At 40.9% G+C, this 25,022-nt stretch overlaps 1 protein-coding gene across 5 annotated transcripts in view; it reads left to right on the forward strand.

Annotated features, from left to right (window-relative positions):
- lingo1a (leucine rich repeat and Ig domain containing 1a) overlaps positions 1-25,022 on the forward strand; it is a 167,349-nt gene that overhangs the window by 122,390 nt on the left and 19,937 nt on the right. The window contains exon 1 of one of the 5 annotated variants that reach the window (XM_035396631.1): positions 13,918-14,406. The exons of 2 other annotated variants lie outside the window; for them this stretch is intronic. The gene's annotated coding sequence lies outside the window, so the exon portion shown is untranslated. Of the gene's footprint in view, positions 1-13,917; positions 14,407-14,796; positions 14,924-25,022 lie in introns of those variants that run through there. 2 more of the 5 variants (XM_035396629.1, XM_035396632.1) reach the window with 2 other exon arrangements.

The raw sequence follows: 25,022 nt of genomic DNA on the forward strand, positions 1-25,022 counted from the left end.
ATTTTAATTGTAGCTAGTTAGCATGCTAGCAGCAGTCCATTCATGTTTTGGTGTATTTATCTGAGTTTCATTGCTTTAAAATACAGACAGCTTTCTAATGGGGTTAACAAGTCAGGATCCAGTCTTCCACTGTCCCATGATAAATCCTTTAACACTGTACATTATTTGCCACTCAAATAAGGAGATAAATTCATACAGACTTCAAGTAAAACTTCTGTAAATTATTCAGACTGGTAATGTATAGGGACTACTTCCTGAACCTGTACAAATAATAAGGAAACCGGACATCCGGCGGACCTACCTGTAACTGAGTTTAGGGGGTAAATTTCAGGACTGCCCTGCCGCCGCAGTGAATGGTGTGGGTGGGAGAAAGCGATGATTCATGAGCTCCGTAACATGCTTCATTTCATTTGAAACCACTCACTGAGCCAATCAAAGGACTTTGCTTTCCATAGCAAAAAGCTTTCCTTTGCTTTCCATAGCAAAAAGCTTTCCTTTGCTTTTCATAGCAAAAAGCTTTCCTTTGCTTTCCATAGCAAAAATCCATTTCTCACTATTCCATCAGTGCTCAAGCTTCACTTTTCTTTGAGATATTAGTCTAGTCTGGAAAAAGATTTGAGTCATGTTATAATTATTATTATTATTATTGTTGGTTGTTGTAGTTGTAGCAGCAGCAGTAGCTGTAAGACTTTGTGTGGGTGGGGTATAGGTGGATCAATGTTGCATTCTGAAATACTTACTGGGCTGCTGTTAACAGCCGAGTGACTGGAAGCTTTGACCTGTGCAGTTTAGACGGCAGCTTGTATTTAATCATGAGGTCATCTCGTTCAAGGATGCTGCCAGATCAATAATGGCTCTCGATTCCCGCCGGTCCATCTTGTCTAAATTCCCATCCTTTTACTTGGAGGGTAATCCTAGTCCTTCCCTTACAGAAACTGCTCTACTTCCAGGCTTAGACTGCTAACATAAATAGATTGGAGAAGGCATGAATATTTCATCCCTGCGATAGAATGTAGGATTTCTTTTTTCTAACTCCTCACTTCATCAGCGTGTCATCTGTGTGGTTATCTTTAAAGTAGCACCTCCACATCGTGGCTGACGTTTCACCAAGCAACATATGCAAAAATCAGCTGGATATGGGCAGAGCACTTCCTGTCCCTGTGCAAAGTGTCTGAAGGCTCCATTTGCACTTGTTTGTGTTTGTCGCCCACAAATGCATGAATATTAAAAGCTGAGGACATGTCAACCAAGAGGGATCAAATAGCCGAGCAGGTGACTGAGCTGCTGCGTTTCATCATTTATTTTAAACTGACACCACATGTCATTTTCTCATTAAGTTGTACACACTGTGTGAGCGAGATGCATCATCCTCAGACCTGCAGTGATGGGACATGATTGGCTTTGCCTAACCCTGGTGGGGCAATCGGCTTTCCACTGAATAGCTAGCTGTGTCTCCTAGCATGACGGCTCCTGTTCGAGAAGTGATGCAAGAGCAAACTACAGATTTCAAAATGGGAGAAAGATGGATCCTCCCCCTCCCCCCCTCCCCCATATCCCCGCAGAAAAAGTTCCACTCTCATACCTGCTGGGTTAAAACTAAACCCTTAATGGCCACATTTCCTAAATTACAAGCTATTTCTATTACAGTTATAGCACTTGAGATGCCTCATTGTTTCCCAGGTATCCTATTGACCCAGATGTTAATGCCTGTGTATTATTTTAAACCGTCTCCTAATGAGGTACGGTCATCCTTCTTGCTTCCTTTTTTAATCGAATACACTTTTACAAATCCGGGAATAGATATCCTTCAGTGACCTCATCGCCTCTCGCCGGAAAGGCATTCACCCGTTTGTGAATGGATCACAGAGCCTGTTTTGTTCCATGTGCCATTAATCTCTGTCCATAATGTTCCCCAGGGAACAATACACTGGTGCACTCTGGGTCCATCCCTTCTTTCCATCGGTATTATTGTAGACCTGGCTGAAGCAGCCATTGGGTGATATGTGTGATTGCATCCGATACTGATGTATTATTTAAGCACATTCCTGTATGTAACTCCGCAACTCTCACGCAGCTCCTGTAGCAAAGACTCCCTGGTAGATGTTCTCCACCATGGGAATTAGACTGTTTATAGTGGACTGGCTGACTGAGGAAAAAGCCAAATGGCTTTGGCTTTGGTACGAGGAACTGTGCTTGTGACCAGGAGGTTGCCGTCTTTAGTCCCATTTGGAACACTATGCACTGAAGCTAGAGTGTTTATGAGGAGATGAAGGTGAAACTGACCTGCCAGACTGAACTGTGGTCTTAAAATTCCACACTAAAATGGTCTTCCAAGAATTGTCACCTTGACAGGCATGACTGATGTAATCTATTTGCATAATTGATATTGTTGTAATATTATGTTTGACAACATTATTGATGTAATAATACTAACAATAATTATTTAATATATTATTATTATTATTATTATTATTATTATTATTATTATTATTATTAATAATAATAATAATCATTATTATTATTAGTTATGTATTTATTTTATTGTTAGTGGTAGTAGTATTGTAAGATAATACATTATTAATAATAGTAATTTATTTAATTTAACAATTACTATTGTTGTAGTAGCAACAGCAAGTTTTATCAGTGTCATTTAATGTTAGTAGTAGAAGAAACCTTTTACAGCAAGCTATTCTTTGAGTCTATCTGTTCTTTCTGAGACTTAGGCAGAAAAGCCTGTCCCCTTGCCATAAGGCTATCTAAGGATTCCGTTTCTCCATTAAACACCATTCCTCCAGAAGGAAGAGGTGTGAGACCGCAACGGAATTCTAGGCAACACCGTTTGACGGGACGCATTGTCACATAGAACTGATCCCCATTGGTGTCACGAGAATACCCATTTTCACACATTATCAACAACAACTCTCGGTCCTCACATTTGTTTCAACCTGCTTTGTTGTTTACCCCCTAAAAATGCACAATAATTCACTTGTAGGTTCACTTACGAAGAAGAGCTGACTGCCGGGTTAAGAACATCAGTCAATGACCCTTTAATCAATAGGGCCCAGACCCTGACAAGTAGTTCACACTTGTTAATAGCAGTAGTACTGCTCGGCCTGGGGAATGTAAGCAATAATTACCTTTCTCCTTAACTGCCCCTTGCTTGCATAGCACTAGCCACTGAAAAAAATGACCATTATGCTGAAGCAATGTTGATTTGCCAGAAAACCAGCTGCAGTCAGCACACTCCATGTTAATCTGAGTTCCACGCGTATAAATAACATGACAGCCAGGTGGAGCTATCACCGGCCTGATTGTCAATCACATAAAATGGCAGTCTTGGCAGCCTGTTTTTAATTATCATTTTGTTTTTTAATGAAAAAATGAATGCATGTGCCATACAGTATGTGGAGCAAATTCCAGATAAAAACTTTAATGAATTTGATTTATGGGCTCTTTTTTATATTTAAACCATCTCATCTTTGAACCTCACCCATTGTTCCCCCATTTGCTTTTACATTATTGATTATTATATTTATTTTTTTATTTTATTATCATTTTATTTATTTCTTTATTTTTATTTTTTATTTTTTTGCTGACAGCTATATCTGAAATGTGTCCTTAATGGTGTGTGAAATGGCTTTTTGTTTCCAATGGTTTTGTTTTGAGGCAGGCTGATGTGAGATGTGTGTTTAACTTTTAAATCAATTAAGCCAGCAATGGTTTGCGATTGCGGGGGATGCAGGATGGTGAAACAGGGCCTGTTCCGGAACTTTCTCAGGCATCATTAAGCAGCCCACAGCTGTTGTCTGTTAATGAAAACAGATTAATGCATTTTTACACAAGTGGATTTGTTTTGCTTTTTGTTTTTCAAGAGGAATTTACAGGAGAAAACCTTGGTTAGCTGCTTTAAAAAAAAAGTAATAATACAATACCCTACATTATGCTGCATTACCAGATCACTGAAACTGACTTCCAGTTAAATCTGTGTCCTATAACGGGAAGGTTCCATAAACAGTGCAATGTCTTGTAAATACATTGAAATCATTCAACTGTATTAGCCTTTTTTGTGTACCTGTGATGTCAGGTGCTTGTTATCCAAGCATGAATGGTGCGGCGGCGACCTCATTTGGTGGCCCAGCTAATCCCTGGTACTCCTCTGTTAGTGACTGAGCTAAACCATCGGTGGTGAGAATGACACACACTGAGGTGGTGACTGGTTTAACAAGCTAATGCTGTGGGGGCCATTGACAGAAAGCTGCCTTTTGAAATGATGATCTGTGAATGTGCAGAGTAGCACATGTACCATTGGACTCTGCCTTAATCAGACCCCAAGCTTCAGTAAATAAAAAAATTAATCATCTTAGAGGAAAATTCTTCCTCATTAAAATTGCAAAGTCTTTGTAAAGTACTGTTCAAAGAAACAAAAATGAAAGAATAGATTTAATTGCTGCCTTATCAAAAATACCTAAAATATGTTTTTTCATTCCCTTAAAGGTGCAGTATGTAATTTAGTTGTAAGAAAACTTTTTTCATATTTGGGAAATTTCCTTCACATCCTGACCAATATCAAACTATATTTTTACTCTGAATTTGACATTAAGACATACAAATAATGATAACAAAGACACTGTTTTTACGTCAAATAAGATGAAGCCCAATACATCATCTTGTAGCCACAATGCCAAATTCAGAGTAAAAATATAGTTTTGAAGCTTTTAAACATAAGGTGACAAGGTAGTACCGGAGTTTTGGTTGTTGGTTGTAGGTCTAGCTAAGGTTATCTCTACACTTATCTGCGCCTGCCCCTAGCATCGCCTGCCCTGTTTGCACTGGCAGCACTGTGAATGTGCAACAGGAGGCAGGGCCGACAGCTGTCCTGATTGGTTGTTAAGATTCATAGATGATTTCAGAACCTGGGGCAGTCTGAGAGGCCAGATTTGTATTGTTGTTGATATTCTAATTTATTGATATCTGTCGGGATGTGAAGAAAATCTTACCAAAGATGACCAAAATTATTGTTACAACAAACATATATACTGCACCTTTAAGGGGGCGTGGTAGTTTTGGTATCAGCATCAGTTAAATCTAGACGGTTTTTTCTCATTTTTAATATATGGCTTTGGATCTGGGAGCACATCCGTGACAGCTAAAGCTGAGCGCTCTCCGCTGTGCACCTGTAAATCTGTGCTGCCTAAAACAAGGATGGATTACCACAATTCTGGGCTCCCAAGTGGCTCATTCAGTCAGTTAAAGCACTCTCTGTAAGCCCAGGCTAGATCCGATAGTCACAGGTTCAAGCGTCAGCGGTCGTTAGCTTAGCTGTTCAGTCGTTGGATGGTTTCAAAAAGGAACTCAAGACATACCTTTTTAGCATTGCTTTTTACTTGAATTCTTACTGGTTCAGTATTTAATATTTTATTTTCTTTATTTGAGTTTCATTTTATTTAAATTATTTTATTGATTTGATTGCCTCTGTTTTACATTTTGTATTTATTTACTTCAGCTGTGCTGCATCTTATACAGATGGTGCTGGGGCTCAAGAAAAACAACTGACAATTTCAAGATGGGGGGGAAGTACACACAGCTTAAACATCTTTAGACATACTGTATATTAGACACACAAATAAAAATAATATATGAGTAATAAAAAATTCCTTGTCCTGCTGAGACTTTGCTGCATGGTGCCAGTTTACAATCTCTGTATTTCATTCGTTCATTTATTTATTTATTTATTGATAGATTGATTGATACTGCTGCTAATTAATTGGCCCTTCCGGCTAGTACTGATTATGCACTGTACCTGGCTGTCTGTGACACTGTGTACTCAGGGAGGTGGTCAGCATTGTCCCTGCTTGCATCTCACCAGTCCATTTGTTTCACATCAGCTGCGGGAAATAAAACTCAGGGGGGTTTCAACGCAGCAAGCATGTGCGAGTTTGTGAGTAAGAACCACCTCCCTGTCTCCTCACGCAGCCTTCCCGGGGTGATGCATCTGTCCATCAACGTGACAGACAGACGCACGTGTCTAAACCTTTGGCTGCGTTACACTTCCTGCATCTCCACGATTCTGCCCTCTGTATTTCCTAATTGTTTCTTGTCCTCTTTGCCAGAGTAAATCTATTGTCAAGATTAAATAGACATTTTACACAGATTTTAGTCAGCTGTACAGTCTTTGTTGCCCACCACATGGCGGTGCCCTAACAAAATAAATAAGTTAAATCTAGAAGATGGCTCTTAGTAGAGTGCATACCTCTGCCAACACTATGCAATTGTCAAGATATGCCAGTTCCAGATATAGGATATTCACCAAAAGTTGATCATTTCTTTCATTCCCTCCACATCAGGAGATTCACACATTATCCTAACTGTATCCCAAATCGAGCATGAGATATGCCTGTTTAAATTTCAGCTACTCTTAAACATTTAAATCAGTTATTGCAACACCACTTGGCCAATCAGAACTAATTTGTTCAGTGGCTGGAAATGGTTTTTCCAGCACTCCCCCACTGATAGGCACACAAAGCTTCATTGTGTTAGATGAATCTGTTTGGACGTTATATGCCTTTTTGCAAGAAGTCATGCCCATTGCCACACCCCAACAGTTCTCATGGTGTTTGTACCATAGTATGCTTGATATTGGTGAGGTCCCCAACACATAAGATTTAAATAAGCACTTCACAATCTATCATCTGTTGGATGTTCAGGTCACTGTGACTGTGAGTCATAAATGTAAATATTAATCAAGCACACAGCAGTCTTTGTTCCCATAGTAACATCCAACATGCCTTTTCCTAAGCTTTTTCTGAAACATTTTATGAAAATGAGTTAAAAACTTCCAAAACTGTTTTCTATTTTTACATATTCATGCACTGCCGAAAATGTTTTGCACTGCCAAAAATTATTATTAGCTTTTATTAACCATTTTATTAACTATTTGTATGCACACATTTAAATGGAAGAGAGTGCAGGCAGGGTGGAGCGGGTGGAGAAGAGTGTCAGGAGTGATCTGCGATAGAAGGGTACCAGCAAGAGTGAAAGGGAAGGTTTACAAGAGGGTAGTGAGACCAGCTATGTTGTATGGTTTGGAGACAGTGGCACTGACGAAAAGACAGGAGACAGAGCTGGAGGTGGAAGAGTTGAAGATGCTAAGATTTTCAATGGGAGTGACGAGGTTGGACAGGATTAGGAATGAGTATATTAGAGGGACAGCTCAGGTTCGACGGTTTGGAGACAAAGTCAGAGAGGCGAGATTGAGATGGTTTGGACATGTGTGGAGGAGAGATGCTGGGTATATTGGGAGAAGGATGCTGGAGATGGAGCTGCCAGGCAGGAGGAAAAGAGGAAGGCCAAAGAGAAGGTTCATGGACATGGTGAGGGAGGACTTGCAGGTGGTTGGTGCAGAGGACAGGAAGAGATGGAAACGGATGATCCGCTGTGGCGACCCCTAACGGGAACAGCCGAAAGAAGAAGATGCACAAATTTAAATGTGAATGCTACTTAATGCATACTAACCATGGATCCATTTGCCTCACTAGACAAAGAGCCTGTCCTGTTCAAATGCTGTGTTTGGATAGCAGCAAGTAAAATTCTACTTAGGAGCAGTACTGTGGTGTTTTTCCTTTCATGATTCGCCTCTTTTCCAGCACCAGTGCTTACTTTTAGAGGTGCACATGGCATGATGTGATACAACCATTCACTGGTAACCTCCAGCTACTGGTACATCACAGTTCGGGCCATTTTGCTTGTTATGTAACAAAGGAAATAAGGCTTTTTTTGCTGTCTGGGAAAAGAGTGAAAGCATCTAGCCACCACTCCTATGCTCTTAAGGACCTTGAAGCTGAAACGTGCAGCTGGTGAGTACGGGGGCCCAGCAAATCGCCCTGGATAAAGCTGTTTTCTGCAAAGTTCATGAATAATGTAACATCCCTGTGAGTGGGAGTGACATTCAGCTGGTGTTCCTTTGAAGCCCTCACACAACGTTAACTGGTTTCATGCATGGAGAAGCCCGTGCCAAACCTGGCAACCACCTTAAATAGACAGGGGCAACCGTAGGTGCAGTGCACGTACCAACACCCCTGCCCCCTCATCTTTCACTGCTGGGTCACATAATCGTCTGCTCTGATAAATCATTCATTTGATCTGTTTACGTTTTATTTGGCAGGGACAGAAACAAATGCACACTGACATTTTGACTTAACAGTTATCAGATATGTGGTACCACAGTGGTTCTATCAATAACAGTCTTTAGGTGGTATTTTGGCCCTTATGAGACCAGGGGGAGTGATAGCTGCCATTTTAAGCTTTCTTACATAATGTTACATTTAGACGGATGTAGCATATGCTCTTATCCAGAGCTTACCCTCTTTTACAAACAGTCTATTTACACAGCTGGATATTTGCTGAAGCAATTCAGGTGACGTACTTTGCTCAAAGATACAGATGCTGCACCTCACCTGGGAATCGAACCTACAACCTGGGAGTTACAAGCCCAGTTTCACCCCTTGCTGTTCATTTTTTGGGCCGATGAAAATGGAGTACTGGGACATCGCTTTGGTACATCAGCTACAGAATCCACCCCACTGTGCCTAAGGATTATATATATTATATATAGATTATATAGGTCTTAGGTGATCTTTATGTGCGGGTGCTTGGCCATGTGAACTCATTGTTTCCAGAGGTAGTCTGGAACTTGGTAGTGAGTGTTCCAACAGAGGACAGATGATTATTACATGCTACGTGCTTCAGCATCCAGTAGCCCAGTTCTGTGAGCTTGTGTGGCCTACCGCTTCGCGGCTGAGCTGTTGCTGCTCCTAGTTGGTTCCACTTTACAATGACAGCACTAAAAATGGTCAGCCAGCTGGGCAGAAATTTGACAAACTGACTTGTTGGAAAGGTGACATCCTATGACAGTGTCGCATTGAAAGTCACTGAGCTATTCAATACAACCCATTCTGTTGCCAATGTTTGTCTATGGAGATTGCATGGCTGTATGCTTGATTTTATGAATCTGTTAGTAATGAGTGTGGCTGAAGTAGCCAGACCCACTAATTTTGACCATGTAGTGTATGTTTTCTGATATCTTGGACAAAGCATGACCATGTGTGGTTTATGTCCAGAAGTGGTTCAGCAGATTGGTAACAGCGTGTATAACTCTTACCTGTATCTTAGCTATTAGCAATTTAAGTCTGGAGGAAACACTCAATTTCACATCAGACTCACATTTTTTGACCTAAGTACTACAATTCCACATGTACCAGTCAGGACTTCTCAAGGCGCACAGGAAGTGAGCATTGCCTGGAAACGTGGGCGAGATCCACCATCCACATGGCAGCTGTGTTGGCATGGCTTCCACTTGATGGTTGCAATTTTCAAATCACAGATTTTTTTTAAATGCCACTGCTTATTCTCTGTGAGTCAATGAAATCCAAATGGTTTTCATTTCATCATCACAATTGTCATCTTTGTCAGCTTACTACAGTGCCACCAGCTGGCACATGAGTGTAATCTCTGTCACCTTTTTTATTTATTTTAATAGGTTTTTACAGTCCAAAAAACCCTTGTGTTGGTTTTCATTCTCCTGGAGAAACATGCTATACGGTGGCCAGGCCTGCTGTTGGGATCCTGAAGGACATGTTGTCCTGGTAAGACTGGTCGCTTGCCAAAGCCGGCTTGAGAACACATAATATGTGTTCTCCAAGCATCATGAAAACCAACAATCTCTATGCCATGTTGAAGGCCACAGTGCAGCAATGGATTGCATCTGGCAGAAGGAAAGAAAAAAGTAAAGGAAAAGGCGGTTGTTTCCGGGGGGAACCACAGTCCTGGCCTCTGCATCTGGACTAGCGAGGAGCACATAATGAATTCCGTACAGCCTCGGTCAAGGGACTGAGGGTGAGAATGAAACAGCAGCATCGTGTTCTACGGCGCATGAAAAAAATCAACAAGGGGATTAGGGGAGAACAGGATAAAACGAATGACACACTGAATTCTGGGTGATGCAGCTCACGGAAATGCCTCCATCCCCGCTTCCACTCTCTTCACACCTACGAATGTAATGTCAGGTGTGTTTTTCCAACATCCTCTCAGCCTCTCTTCTAAATTTGGCAGGTATGGCTGACCTTCCTTTCAGAGCCAGATCCAGGCATTTGAAGTCGAACTGTGGTGGGGGTGGGGGAAGGATCAGATGCCTGATTGAGCTATCAAAGACATTAAAGGTTGTCAGCTCTGAAATGTCATCCCCAGCGTCAAGCGGTTTGGATGCTGTTGGGAAAAACGGGAGGTCGATGTTATTGCAGTGCATTTGTAGGCTGAATCTGATCGGCTTCTTCACTGCAGACGCTTACTCAAAAGAGGCGCTTAAAAAGGTCAAATTAATAAAATGTATGCCGTTCTAAGGTCAGTGGGATGTCTTCGGATATTTCCTTTTTTGTGCGCAGATTGAACAATTGGTCATGCATCTCTACTGTTTAATAGGATTTTACATCACCACACTTATAGCCTTCAGAGAGAGCGTCGCTCACTGTAAATGCCCATGGGTGAGGGATTCAGAATACATTAGAAACACTGGAAAGTGCATTGTGTAAATAAGTGCAATTTTTACTGCCACTGTGAGGGTTCAAAATACACAAATTCCGAAACTCTGGCATCAGTGAAATTTAAATTTGCATCAACCATACCATACCCTGTGCTGTAAAAGCCTTTCCAAGCAGGATTGAAGAGCACAGAGACAGGAAGCCAGAGGATCTCAGGAAACCAAGATGGTGATGTCACAATGATTCAGTAAATGATTGGTTTCCTTCACTCCTGAACAGTTTGTGTATTGTGTCCCAGTTACATGGCAAAAGAAAAGCAACTATGACCTGGTAATGTTTTCTGAAGAAATTTTCGAATGAAAGACTTCTTTGTGGTAGTAGGCTTCAGTTCTTGATGACATGCTGAATATTCTCCGTTTTTTTTTTTTTTTGGTAATTGGTGAGACCAGGGGTGTGAAGCTTTTCTATGCATTCACTGTGCAAACTGAGAATATGTACACATACGACCGTGTGGTTTGCGAAGGGCAATGAAGCTGAGGTGACATCAAATGTGTCATAGTCAGGAAAGCTGTATACCAGTACTTCTGATGGGTCACTCTCATGTGAGGCCACAAGGGCCCAGATCACACTAGTTGCGCACCCGTCCTCGACAGCATAAACGATACCGTTCTCTCGAATTGGCTATCAGACAGAGATGGGCCTGGGACTCCATCGATTGCAGTGCTGTTATTGCTGCTGCTGCTGTGTTTGTGCTAGCCTGTGTTCCCATTACTCCGTCATTGCCGGCCATTCATTCCAATTACCAATGCCATGCCATACAGATGGGTCTGAGAGAAAAGAGGCTCAATATGCACCAAGGACTGGCTACAGGGAGCTTAAAAGAATGTGACTCTGCCGGCCATCCCAAAGGCTTTCACCACACCAAGCCGCCTCTTTTTTCTCCGTCTCTGTTTCCTCCTCTCTTGCCCGTGTTTCTTTTGCCCGTTCAGGGTAGCTCTGGGAGCCATTGGCTTGACCTGTACAATTAAGTTCTGTCAATGTATTGCTTGGGAGGCTGGGACGTTTGCTCCCCGGGGAGTCATTTAACACAGAGGCTACTACTTCTTGCTCTCCAGCAAATGGCTTTAAAAATGACTTTTCCTTTAAGCCAAAGCCTCCTGCTCTTGTATAAACAGGTGCTGATGATACAGTGGTCATATATAGAGAGAAGGATGCTTCAGTGCCTGGAATCCTAATGGCTGATGACTGCAGACCGCATATACAGTATGTGGGGGTGGATAAAAGTATTACCGCATCAAGGGGGGGGGGGGGGGGGGGGGCAACGCATTTCAAGAGATCGAAATCATTTTCACGTGTTTGCGATTGAAGAACATATACCCGCTTCTCATGTACAGCATCCTAAAACACTTTGTAGCAGCCCTGATCCATTATATTCACACACTGCACAACACTGCGTTCATGCGAGAATGTGGTTTGACTCACTGCCCACAGCGGTGATGGCATCTGGTATTGACCGAGAGGGGATTTAAGAACCAGTTGTCTTTATTTTGTGTGAATGTCACAAGCCGTATTCTATTAGTTGGGGATTTATATATAGGGGTGAAGCTGAGGACACGTCTCCCTTAGCTTTTGGTTGAGCCCTGGCCATTTTCTTTTTCCGCTTGGTTTTACCAACATTTCTATGTGCAGTGTTTTACTTTTACGGAACTAAGCATAATAAAATAACTATATTGTGCACCATGGATCCCTTTTTGATTAACTTTTATTCTGTTCCGTACAACTTATCATTAGTGGCAGTACTGAAACCATGATTTACCGCATGAAGTTACATAAAACACAGTGCTTTCCTGTGTTTTTATAGATTGTGAAGTTGTGTGGCCCACAGTGCCACCAGGTCTTCTGATTAGGGTATTGCTGCTATCATCTTAAAGGCAACCTTTTTCTGAAGCCCAAGAAGTGACTGAGGGGGTTGCTGAATCACATTAGACTCATGCTTAACTTCTTCCTTTCTGCCCCCTAGTGGTACGGAAGGCACCACCTACAGAACAACTCATTACAAATCTTTAATGTATTAAATCTGACAAACACATTACAATTTCATGCTGTCACATTATCAGATTATCAAGGCAATAAAACAAAAGAACAATGCCTATATGTGATGTTATTGTCATATTGGGACACTAAATAAAAATACCTACCAGAACAAAAATGAAGTCGGTTTTGCCAAACCCACTATTGACAAAGACATGTCATGCATATATACATATGCATACTGTATGACATGTCATCTGTGACACAGGAGTCCTGTCATTACAGGGCATTGTTAATCTATTACTGGACATAATCCGCTTCCTCTGTCTATGTGTTGAGATTCAAACTCATTCAAATGTTGTAACCCTGATACATGGCATATAGTTCCTCCTAGGACAGGATAGCACTGCATGGTGGGTGCTGAAATACCCAGACATACAAGTAATTAACTCGGGAGCTCAGTTTCTGGTTCTCTGACAATGCATCTGTTGTTGCTAATTTCTTAATGGCAGTCAAACACTGTGCACCTTGGGCAGTTGCTCACAAGGGTCAGACAAGAGCGACTACCTTCTCGTCATACAAAAAGGTTTAATTCCAAAACCCTGGGAATTCACCTTCAGACTGCAATTTGCCATCTAAATTACAGATGCCCCACACGCTTGAGAGAAATTCAACTCCTGCCCAACCCCTTTTTTTAACCAGAAGACTCAGAAGGTCACTGTTAGTAGCGTTGTGCTTACAGATTTAATTTGAATCTAATTTGAATACTTTACGGTACCGTAATGAGCCTATTGCCAAATACTAGTGTTTTGAAACAGGTAGAGTTTTAAAACGTCAGATAAAAGTGGGGATAATCACATTACTTAATTAAAGCATCATAATTAAAACAATACGTCCATTTTTGTAAAAATACCGAAATGTTTTCATTTAGTTTGCGTAAATTAGGACATTTATCATAAATAAATGTATTATTGTACTGTGAAGTTATCGTTTATCTCTCTATATAGTGCAGTATAAGAAGTTTGCCTGTCATACTGAACATCCCATCAACTCTTCCTCAGCCTCGTCGGACAGATGTTATGGTATTTTGCCTAGTTAATCCCAGATCCCACCTAAATTATTCGGATATGGCAGTGTGTTCGCAGTTAACGTTATTTCTGTTCGAGGGGTTGTATTGGGGGGCGTGCATAAAGGGGCGCCTTTTAGGATTTAAATGTTGGCAGCGCATGGTGTGGGGGAAAATATATCAATCTGCTTAAATGTTTTAGCTGTTGGTTTTCCGCCACGTTTGATAGATCCAAATACCCAGACTGTGTTATTTCCACTGTGTCGTGGGGCACTGAAGTACATCCCTTTCCCATTCTCGGATTCGTCCCTCCCTCTCCCCCGCGCCTCGGCAAGCCGCTGAAAACAGCAGTCGAGCAGTAACCTTGCGAGTGGCGTCTGAAAGAGATTCGACCGCACAGTGCTGGGCGAACACTGCGCGGGGCAGGGGTGCGAATGTGTGGGAGTGCTCTTCTTATTGCCGTTCCCTACACAGGCGGGTGCAACCAGGTACCAGACAAGAAGGGAAGAACTGTTAAAATCGCATAGGATACCTCGGAGCAAAAACCGGTGTGTTATCCGAGCACAACGACGGCGGGACAGACTTAGCCTACTGGAGTATCTGTTCGCGTCAACAGTCCGGGGACGTCGGAATTCGACCGGGGAAAAATAGCTGTTTCTGATATCAGTCGTTTGAGGTGATGGACTTGAGGTAGTGGATCCCTTTTTCGTTTTTGTCTCTTCGCGTTGGGAGTTGCCGATGGGCGAGTTGCCTGAGAATGCTCGCTAGTCGCTTTAGGTGAGTAACATCCTTGTCGGCTGGCACCGAATCCGTAAAAGTAACATAAGCAAATTCAAATGGGTAATGAGGATAATATTTTCGCAATAAATTAGGATAGTTACTGTGGGACGAACATGATTAAAACGACAAGTTACCTATGCTACTGTGCGTTGAATATAAAATAATACTGGAGAAAGATATAGATTTTAAAGAACGGGGTTTTCCCTCGTAGCCTATGCGTAAAGTGCGTTGAATTTTGAAGATAATTCCTACAATTTTAGACCCGGATAATTTGCCCTAGTTTTAAATGGTATACAGTCATATGGGTTGTATATTTTGTTTCAATATGCGTTTATTTCGAGAGATTACATCAAGCGTTGTTTGGAATTTTGATGCGACTGAAGAGGACATAAAACTCAATGTACTGCAATGGATCAGGAATCCGTATGCAGTAAATTATACGACGAAGGAATAATCGGCAGCACGCGCAAGAAGGGTTTTTTTGCGTTTGTGTGGGTCCGCGCGTCCTCTTCAGGTAAAATGCCGAAACGCTAAAACCGCTTTATATATTTCTTAGTACAAACGTATTTTAATATCTGTGAACATATTTTACGACTGTACTATGCTATAGCCTAATTGTTACTGTAGGGAATTGTGATGTCGTAGTGAAATTAAATAACTGCTGTTTTGATTTTTCTCTAACAACTATAGAAATAAAACCAGAGAAAATATGAAATTTTAGGACAGGTTGTCTCTTCTCGAAGTGACACAACATTACCCTTTGAGTGAATGATGATGGGCGGGCGGCGGTAAAAATGCATGGAGCATCGAAGTGTTATTCGCTATTGTCGATAGACGTGAAAAGGAAAACGCTCGACGCACAGCCCTTTCGTTTACATCACGGAAGTATACGAGTTTTATTCATGATTTATTCTTAGTCCTTTAGTTGTTTTTTTTTTTTGCAAGGCAGACTAGGTGGTGCAGTGAAAATTAGTGGATGGTCTCTGCACACGGAATATCAATTGTATACAGTAAGCTTTAGCGGGCTGTGATCTGAGTCCGGACGTTACCGATTTCACCCTATATTTCCAACCTTGAACGGAATTGTGGGGAACGTGTCCAATTTAAACCCCATTCTTAACCTTGAGCGATAATCCATTGGTTAACCAATATTTACTCTGATATTTTTAAGAAAATTATTTAATTTGATTCAACTGCGAACATACCCACCCTCTCCGGTCTGATTGCGACATTAGTATGCTTTTTTTTTTTAATTATTAATTTATTTTGTGTTTCTTGCCCACCTTCATGACGTGCAAATCTCTTGAATGTATGTCAAGCAAGATTACCTTTTGCCTACCAGTTTATTCATGACTGCTGGTGCAAGAATTTACATTTAAGCTAGGGTTATCAATGTCTTCATCAAAAGTGCTTTTATGCTTATTATTATTGTGCACATTTTCAGCCATATATGACTGGCTACAGTACATATTCAGTAGTGTGTGTGTGTGCGTGCGTGCGTGCGTGCGCGTGTGGTGGTATGTTTGTGCCCAACAACTGCCTGATTTGGCATATGACACACCTGCCTTTCGAATATGTGAAAAGGTTTTATTTATTTGTGTATTTTCTTGGGAAATATACATGCTTGTTTGTAAAAAGGGAAAGATGTTCAGGGGTGTGGCTTATTGTTTCCTTTGCATTTTTAAAATGTCTCACTGTTCCAGTACTTTATAAAAAAGAAAGTCTGGACGGAGGGAGTTAAACTGGAAGCCCATGGAGCAGGCGCCATTTTATCATCAATTTCCTAACCCCCCCACCCCCCCCACCAATTACACCGCCTCTACACGAGCCCGCTACAGAAGGCCCACTCCTTCAATAAAAGGTTTGGGTTATAATTCCCTTTCAGCTAAGACACTAACGCTGCTGTCTTGTGTTTCATGTTACCAGCGCTAAGTGGACCTACATTAGCTCCGTGTCCGACAGCTGAGGTTTGCAAAAGCCCTTCGAAAAAAGCTACACTGGCTACCCTTGATAGCTTTACCAGTCAGTTTTATTATGCATTGAACTGCATTGTATTGTAAAGAGTTGGGCTGGCTGGTAGGGGAGGGGTGGGGGGGGAGATCCGCTGATGAAAAACTGTGTCTTGAATAGTGATCACTCAATTGGCATCCACAGAGTTACAGTGCCACTATACAAGATTCATGGCTGTTAAAATGAGTTGACTGGGGTTTTTACCAGCATTCAAATTTTGGCTTGATTTCCTGCGTGGAATAAAACTGAAAGCTTCTGCATGGCACGTTAATTCCTTACTCTGAATAATGTGTACATCCAGCATGTAGGAGTCGTTCCCTTCCCTCGCAGTGCTTGCTGACTCGTCTTGCCAACCTAACAACAATTTCAAGGCTTTATAGACATGCGACAGCCACTGAATCCGCCATCTGTACTGGGCTATTTGAGAGGAAGGCCTGCATGTGGTGCTGCCTGAAGGCTGTTTGGGCAGCGTCAGTCGCCATGAATGCCTCAAGCCTGGACCAGACATCGACATCCCACTCAGTGTGCTCTTGTCTCTCAGAGACATGCATCCTTGGTGTAATTCTAATGTCTCTTCTTCTGGAGTGTTTGCATGCCATTTGAGCAGTCACAGTCTCTGCTGTCAGTTGGAATTCCACAGTGACACAGTATTGTGTTTCCGTCTGTTTTGTTGTTAGTACAAAATGTGCTCCATTTACTGAGATACTTTATCATGTCTGAGTGTTTTTTTGTTTTTTTTTAGTGGTGGTGGGGTGGGAGGGTTTGAGTGCTGCAGTTGAACCCTTGAACAAGGCATTTGACCTGAGAGTATATAAAATGGAAGAAATAAATGAACTAGAAAAAAAGTTTGGAGGACAAACTTTAGCTGGTTTGCCTCAGGCTTTTGGAACTTTTGAAAGCTTAGAATTGCAAGGAGAAAGTACAACAGTGGTATCACGTTAAGTTTTAAAGTTAAATACAATTCTAGATGGCAAGTTTGTGAGCACCCTTAACACACTAGCTTTGATCGAGCTAGCTAGATTGCACTATGTAAGTTATACAGTAGCTGAAGCCATGATCCTATGTATATTTAGCTTCATGATACAAACTTGACAAACCCCTGGTTTTCACAGAATCACCTGACTTCTTTCTGGTGATCACTGTGATATCACTTATTGATTGATGCTTATACAACCATTATACAAATACAAATGATAAAAATTACAAAATATAATATAAATCAAATACATAATACATAAAACAAATACCTGAGTTATACAGCTAACAGCCATATAAAACCATACAGCATGCTTTAACAATCATAAAGTAACAGCCCTACAGTATCTATGTACCCACGCAATACATTACTGTTATAGCTGAATTAGGCTATAGTATTCTACCTGTACAGCATCAGAATTATTATTCCTGTATGCTGTATTATTAGTATGCCTTTAGTGTACGTTTACTTATACAGGTATAATATAACATTGTACAAAATGCTGTACAGAATTCAGTCCTAACATCATAGCTCTTTGTTCATTACTTTGAGTAACAAATTTAATCAGTTGTTTTACAATATGTTATATTGCAGTGTTGGCTATATCAGTTTTGATGATCACCACAAAATGAAAACAAATCACAATATAAAACCGATTTAATGACTCCACCCCCCCAACATCCCAAACTACAACCTCCTTAGTCTGTATAATGAAATGAGATTGCCTAAATGAAGAACCACAGATAGATAAAATGGACAAATTCCTAAGAAGCACATCTTGTCAAAGTGCCACTGCATTTTATATTGTGTCACTTTTATCACCTTAAACAGTTCATAAGTGTTTTCACAGTAACACAATTACTGCACTCCAGCATGATTAGAAAGCATGGATTAGAAATGAAATGGTGAATGTGATGTTAAAGTGCTGTCTGTCAGCTTTAATTTGAGAGTATTTGCATCCAAATTGAGTGGACCACTCAATCGTAGCCCTTTTTATACATACTCCCACCATTTTTGGGGGACCAACAGTAATGGGACAATTGGCAAGCTCAGTTTTTTCTTGGGCAGCTAGCTATGTGTTGTTGCATCATTAGATTGTATAACAAAAGGTCTAGATTTGATTCTAGCTGTGGTATTTGTATTTGTAGTTTGTTGCGGTTTTATTTTACTAAATAAGATCAAGTAAGTGTCAATGCCAATAAAGCAGGCCATCACGGGGTGGAAAATCAGAATAAATCGATCAGAGACATAGCCAAGCATTGGGTGTATCAAAATTAACAGTTTGGCACATTGTTAAGAAGCAAGAACACACTGGTGAGCTCCTCAATAGCAAACAAACTGGTAGACCATGGAAGACCACTGTAATGGATGACTGAAGAATACTTGAAATTTTGAAGAAAAATTTCAACAGTGGCTTGTTTCAGTTGCAACATGCGAGATGAGAGTTATTTCCTGCTCTTTTTTGAGCATTTCACCCAAAAATTGCAGTTGCCATGAATGCATGTAGCAAGTGTGTACAATAACTCAGCTATCATTCTCATCCGCCTGCCTCATTTTGGCTTTATATCATATTTTTGCTAGGTTTCAAGGGGTAGCCTATCTGAGGGGTGGAAAAATTCTGCTTACGGTCAGATGAGATTTGAATTATAGGCTTACGTTGTAATATAAAGATGTAATTTTAATGATTTATTTTATTTGAACTCTTACACCTCCCCAGTAGACCTAACATAGCCTACACTTTATTGTAACGTTAGCCGTTTTGCTATTTGAAATATTCAAATTAAACCTACCCACTGTCACCTAGAGGCAGTTTATCAGTAATGTCATCTGAGACAAAACGATGACATGAATCAGAGTTGCTCCAAATGTAGCTGTTTTGCGTGCTCCCAGGGTATTTATATGACCTACTCTGTAACTGGCATTACATACAACTTGTATGTTTTCTGAATGGTAGCCTTTTCTACGCACAAAACAATGATGCATTCTTTCACAGCCGTTGTCCTGTTTGGGAATTACACCAAGGACTTTTGGGAGACCAAAAAATAAGTACAAGTATAACTTGAGGTCTGTGCTTGGGCCCAGGAAGTCGACTGAAATTTACAATATCGCTTTTACGGACATATCTGGATCGAGGTGTTGCTTATTCCATTGCATTGTCTGACTACCTCAAGAAAGCTATCGCATGAAGCTGTCAATGCTTACAAAAAAGAAGTTTAGAAAAATATGCCTGAAAGTAGACTTTTTCTGAACAAAATCACAGAGAGTGCACTTTCTTTTCTCTTTCCAGACGTAAATGGTTTTAAAATTTTATATATATATATATATATATATATATATATATATATATATATATACTGCTTTAGGATGCACTTGTTAGATAGAATCAACGATATGTGTATTCCAGGAAATACTTTTGGTGTATTATAATGCAAATTGACTAAATTAGTTTTATACAGTACTTACAATATATGAAAATATATACTTTTAAATAAACCTGATGTACTTAAGTAGCCTATACTTTTAAAAATGTTTATGTACTTACTTTTTGTAAGGGAACACTTGAAGCGTGAAGGCCATGCTCCTGTTAGTGATTTCCCTAAGATTTCACTCAAGAAGGTCACAACGTAATATTTCGCGCAATAGAATTGTATATCGTTCAATCATCGCATTATCTCTGTAGCTATCTAAAGGGTGGGCATGATCATGAAAAATTGTTTCTGCAGCCTACCTTCCTGTCTGCACTATCAGAGGAAACAATGTATTTGCAAGGGGGGAAAATGGTTGTGTGAGAGGTCTGTAGTCATACCAGTTTTATTTGAAATTCGCAAGCGATGCGTTTTTGTGAAATGTGTTTTGACAAGATATTGCGATCTGTGAGTGAAAATCCTCGCAAATCACTTTTGTGAAATGAGCCCCAGATCAGGAACACTGTCCAGAATGTAGGCATGTCAAAGGCAGGCAGGTATGTCAAATTCTATCATAAAGAGAAGTCTACACTGGCATAACCTCAAAGGGTTCACTACAGAAGTAAAGTGCGCAGAATCATCTTTTCTGCTTAGATCTGACCAAATGCCTCAAAACTCATTGGATGGTGCTTCATCTTGTAGCAAGACAATGACCCCAAACATACTGCTAAAGGAACCAAGTTTTTCAGAGCCAAAAAGTGGACTGGCTAATTGAATCACTCATCTTGAATCCAATTGAATATGTGTTTCACTTGCTGAAGACAAGACTGAAGGCAAAACAACCCCAAAAGCAAACAGGAACTGAATATAGCTGCAGTACAGGCCTGGCACAGCATCACCACGGAAGATACCTAGCATCTGCTGGTGCTGTCTATGGATTGCAGACTTCAGGCAGTCAAAGGATTTTCAACCAAGTACAAAATATGATGACTTATTTTGTTTTTGTCCAATTACTTTTGCTCCCCTGAAATGTGGGGATGGAAAGGGCTGAAATTCCTACATGGATCACCCAATATGGACGCAAATACCCTCAAACAAAAGTTGACAGTCTGCATTCTAACCTCACATGCATTGATTCATTTCAAATCCAATGTGAGTGCAGAGACAAAACAACAAATTTGTGTCACTGTCCAAATACTTACAGACTGCATTGTGTCACCATGCAATCGTGCACCAGATTGCACATGTGTCAAAAGCATGCACATGACAATCTGTCACAGCTTAAGCCGTCATGCATCATTCTGCTCTCAATCCAAATCAGTTATGCGTTGCAATGTGGACTCACAGAAAAATGGAACGGCTTACCTGCTAATCTTTAAATCAGGTGCATTGCAAGGATTCCATTGAATAGTTATTATTTTCTCTTCAAGCTAAATGCTTACACATTTGATGGCAATCTATCTGGTGTCAAATAAAATAATAAATACCCCATAAAAATCCATACAACTCTGCTTGCCTATGTACTTGTCTATGGAAAAGTTTTGATTTGGTGCCAGGAAGCTGGTGAGGTCATTTCCCTCTGATGTTGGCGTCGGGCATGCACTTACTGCTCTTACTGTGTCCGGGGATCCCTTCCTGGATTTCTGCTCATTATGTGTTAATTTTATCAATTATATATCCGAGATGCACTGGACAATCGGTTGAAAGTGCAAGTGCATCTGGTTATTTAGTATGGAAACAGGGCCTGCTTGATGTGTCCTGTCTAGTGTCACACTTGTTCAGGAACTGAATACAACAAACAGTATGCATTTTTCATAAATATTAAGTATAGATCCATAACGAAAAAAGATGTTTGCTCATATATTTTGTAACAAGCTCAGGCAGCTCACAAATTTAAGTTTGACTTATATGGACACTTATTGTTTTTGCTACAATGTTTTTTGTTTGTTTGTTTGTGTGTATGTTTGTTTTTTTAAAGGGGGAGTAGATGGTCCTCCCACCTTATGTCTGTTTTCCTCTTTATTTATACAGGGGGACAGCAGAGATGGTTACAGATAGAGATGGAATCTCAGTACAGAAAGTTGTATTACTGTGGATCAAACCCCCAGATGCATCAGGGGGTTATATATGGGTATTTGAGTGTTTATTTCAATACTGTAGTGTATTTCTTGTCACGGGCAGCCCATTAATGCACGGGTAATAAAAACAGATGGTATCACATTGCTCAGCTATTTCTGAATCCAACAAATCAAAGTTCCAGAATAGCAAGGGTGACAATCCAGGCTCAGAAAGTAAAAGTCCTTTGCAGAATTTTGTTTGAATCACCTCAGTTAGCTAATTTGCACAATTCTTCAGCCAGGAGGTCAAACTAATTAGTGAAATCAGCTGGCTGAGTTCATGGGTGGAAGAAAAACGTGGCAGGACTTTTACTTTCTGACCCCTGGACCTTCCACCTCTGCAGAGCAGTGATCTCAGAGGTGAAGGAGACTTAGCACTGTCAGTCACAAGAAAGGCAGATTGGACATCTTCAGTGTGAAAAGTCCAGGCTGGATTGACGGCTTGTCAGCAGATACCCTATTGAGCATTAAACTAAGATGTACAAATAAGAAGAAAACAAACCCTAATGAGTATTGAACTCAATTAACAGGCAACAGCACCAAGGCCCTTATGAGGTGTTAGGGCTAGGTGAAGTTGCTAAAGAGAGGCGAGGTTGAGGAGGTGAGGTACGGTCTAAAGAGGTTGGTCCTCAGTCAGGTCTCATCAGTTTGGTGATTTTTATATGAAAGTACAAAGTGGGAGACCCTGTGGCTTTCCAGGCCCAGGGTTGGGCACCCCCACCTTAAGCCTTGACAGCAACAGCCAAAACTGCGCTCTCTTACAGGCGCAACAAATCAGCGAGATCCATACATTTTCATGCAGCTCAGTGTTCCTCAGTTATTCCCAGCTTTGACATTGACACACTTGCTTTTTGCATGCTGATTTAAGCTGTACTTTTGTAATTCCTCTGCTTTGAAATGGACTCCTCCTGTTCATTATTCCCAATAATAGTATAAATAATCAAGGTATAAAACATTTAAACCAAAGGTTCTTTGCACCGTTTCAATGCGCCGTTTAACTGAAAATGTTAACTGGCTGCTTTTTTTTTCTTCTTTCCTGGTATCATTTTGTTGTAGAAACGATTAAGCTAATTAAATTACTGTAGGCTGCAGGTGCAGCACACATGAAATCCCTCTGAAATGTCAGAAGAGAGGAATATTCTGTTTCATGCCTGTTGTGTATTCCCACCTGAGGGTGTGGGGGGGGGGGGGGGGGGGGGGGGAGAGGAAGAAGTCTTCTTGCAAAGAGAGCGATTTGAATAATGACAGGGGGGCAGGGGTTTGCATGAGGGAAATGTGACTTCCACACACCAGACACTGATTTTAAACCACTGGGGGAAGTCCCTGAAGTAAACCAGCTGCCCTTTCAAAGAATGCCACCGATTTCCAAGTGTGTATTTCTGAGTGCCAGTGGCACAGGAAGCTACACAATGGCTACACTCTTATAAATGCCAATAGCCAGCAGGTGTTAATGCCCTGCTGTTTACTTAGCCAAAGTGTTATTTCAATGAGCGGTAACTTATTACTGCTTGGCGTTAATGCCTAATGCAAAATTTGCTCTACGCAGGGCACGGTTTTCATGGGAGGGGTGTAAGAACATGAGAAAACAACAATGAGAACAAGCCAGTCAGCCCAAACTGGAGAGTATCCTCCAATGCACCAAGCTTAGACTTCAAATACTGCAAGGGTCTCTACTGCATCGTCTTCCAAGCTGTTCCATACATTGACAACTGGATAATTATGATTAAACAATTAAAACGAACAATCTGTTATATGGAGATGTTCCAAAATGTTCTCTGTTTCCCTTGCTCAAGGGCTCAACAGCAGTGCCTTTTCACTGCCTCATACTTCCGCCCCTTCAGTCATGGGGCAATCTAAGCAGCAATTTTTTATTTTATTTTTTTAACTTTGATCGACAAATAGGTTTGGTGTTTTTAATGAACTGCAGAGCATTATGAATCTCACAGCTGTCAAAAGTGTTGATCGATGTTAAGAGCAAATTTCCTGAGTACCGCTTATGTTAGCAATCACAGGAAACTGCACACTGCAGGTTACTGCAGTGATTGGCTGGCTGTGTTACTAATCTTTGTGTTATTAACACAAAAGAATGGCAGTATATCTGTCATCATTGAAATTTGTCTGTAATCATTGAAATTTGATTTAGCAAAGTTGGTGGCTGCTTGGACATACATGCCACAGATCTGTGTGTGCAGTGCACATTATTAACACAAAAATCTTTTATTTTTATTTTATTATTATTATTTTTCCCATCAGACATTGTTGTGTACCTGGCCATGGGAGGTCTGCTTTGCCTGTGCAGTACCCTGAGTGGTCAGAGATCAAAGGTTTGGATTGCAGGATTATGCTGACTACAAGTCAAGCAGCCCCACAGTGGAGGAGTCTATATTCCTTGCTGCAGTATTGCAGGAGAAGGTGGGCGGGCTTAATGCCTGTGCGGTTCCTCTGTTGCCAGGTGGAACGATGAGGCGGTACGCGCCATTTGCAGGAACGTGATGATTGACAGGCATGTCAAAATGGTTTGGGAGTGCTGTAAATTACATTGGGAGAGGGAGTGGTTGTGGTTACAGTACGGGTTCCTCCATAGTCTCTGCTTTCTAAGCTTTCAGGGAGCACGTGCATATCAGTGTCTGCAAAGAAACAGCTGATGTAGCAGCCCCCTGTAAATGCAGCTATTAATGGCATTCGTCTTTTTGTCTTTTACTACGCTTGGGCCAAATGATTTACAGTAAGTGCATCTCCTGAAAAAAAGGCTAAAATTGCCATTGTGTTTGAACATTTTTTGCAGAAGTAATTGAAACCTTCAACTTGAAATGGTTTGATATGTTCCATTTATTTTTTACTGTACAGTACTTCGGTACTTTAATGTGGTTAATTCAGCATAGCTGTCATGTAGAGTCCAAGGAGGGATGGAAACAGTACAAGCCTTTATTTACCGCTCTATGGCACTTGGTCCCTTCAGGCTGCTGTATGTCTCAAAATGATGCTGCATTAAGGACAAATTAGATTGTGAATGAGGTTACTGTAGCGTTGTTATTTCCCGTGGAAGACAATGCTGCTTTTAACTGCCTTGTGGAAACAAATGAGCCAAGCGCTTCGTGGTAAGCG

Source organism: Anguilla anguilla, chromosome 16 (genome assembly GCF_013347855.1).
Source record: "Anguilla anguilla isolate fAngAng1 chromosome 16, fAngAng1.pri, whole genome shotgun sequence".
In the NCBI taxonomy this organism is placed as follows: domain Eukaryota; kingdom Metazoa; phylum Chordata; class Actinopteri; order Anguilliformes; family Anguillidae; genus Anguilla; species Anguilla anguilla.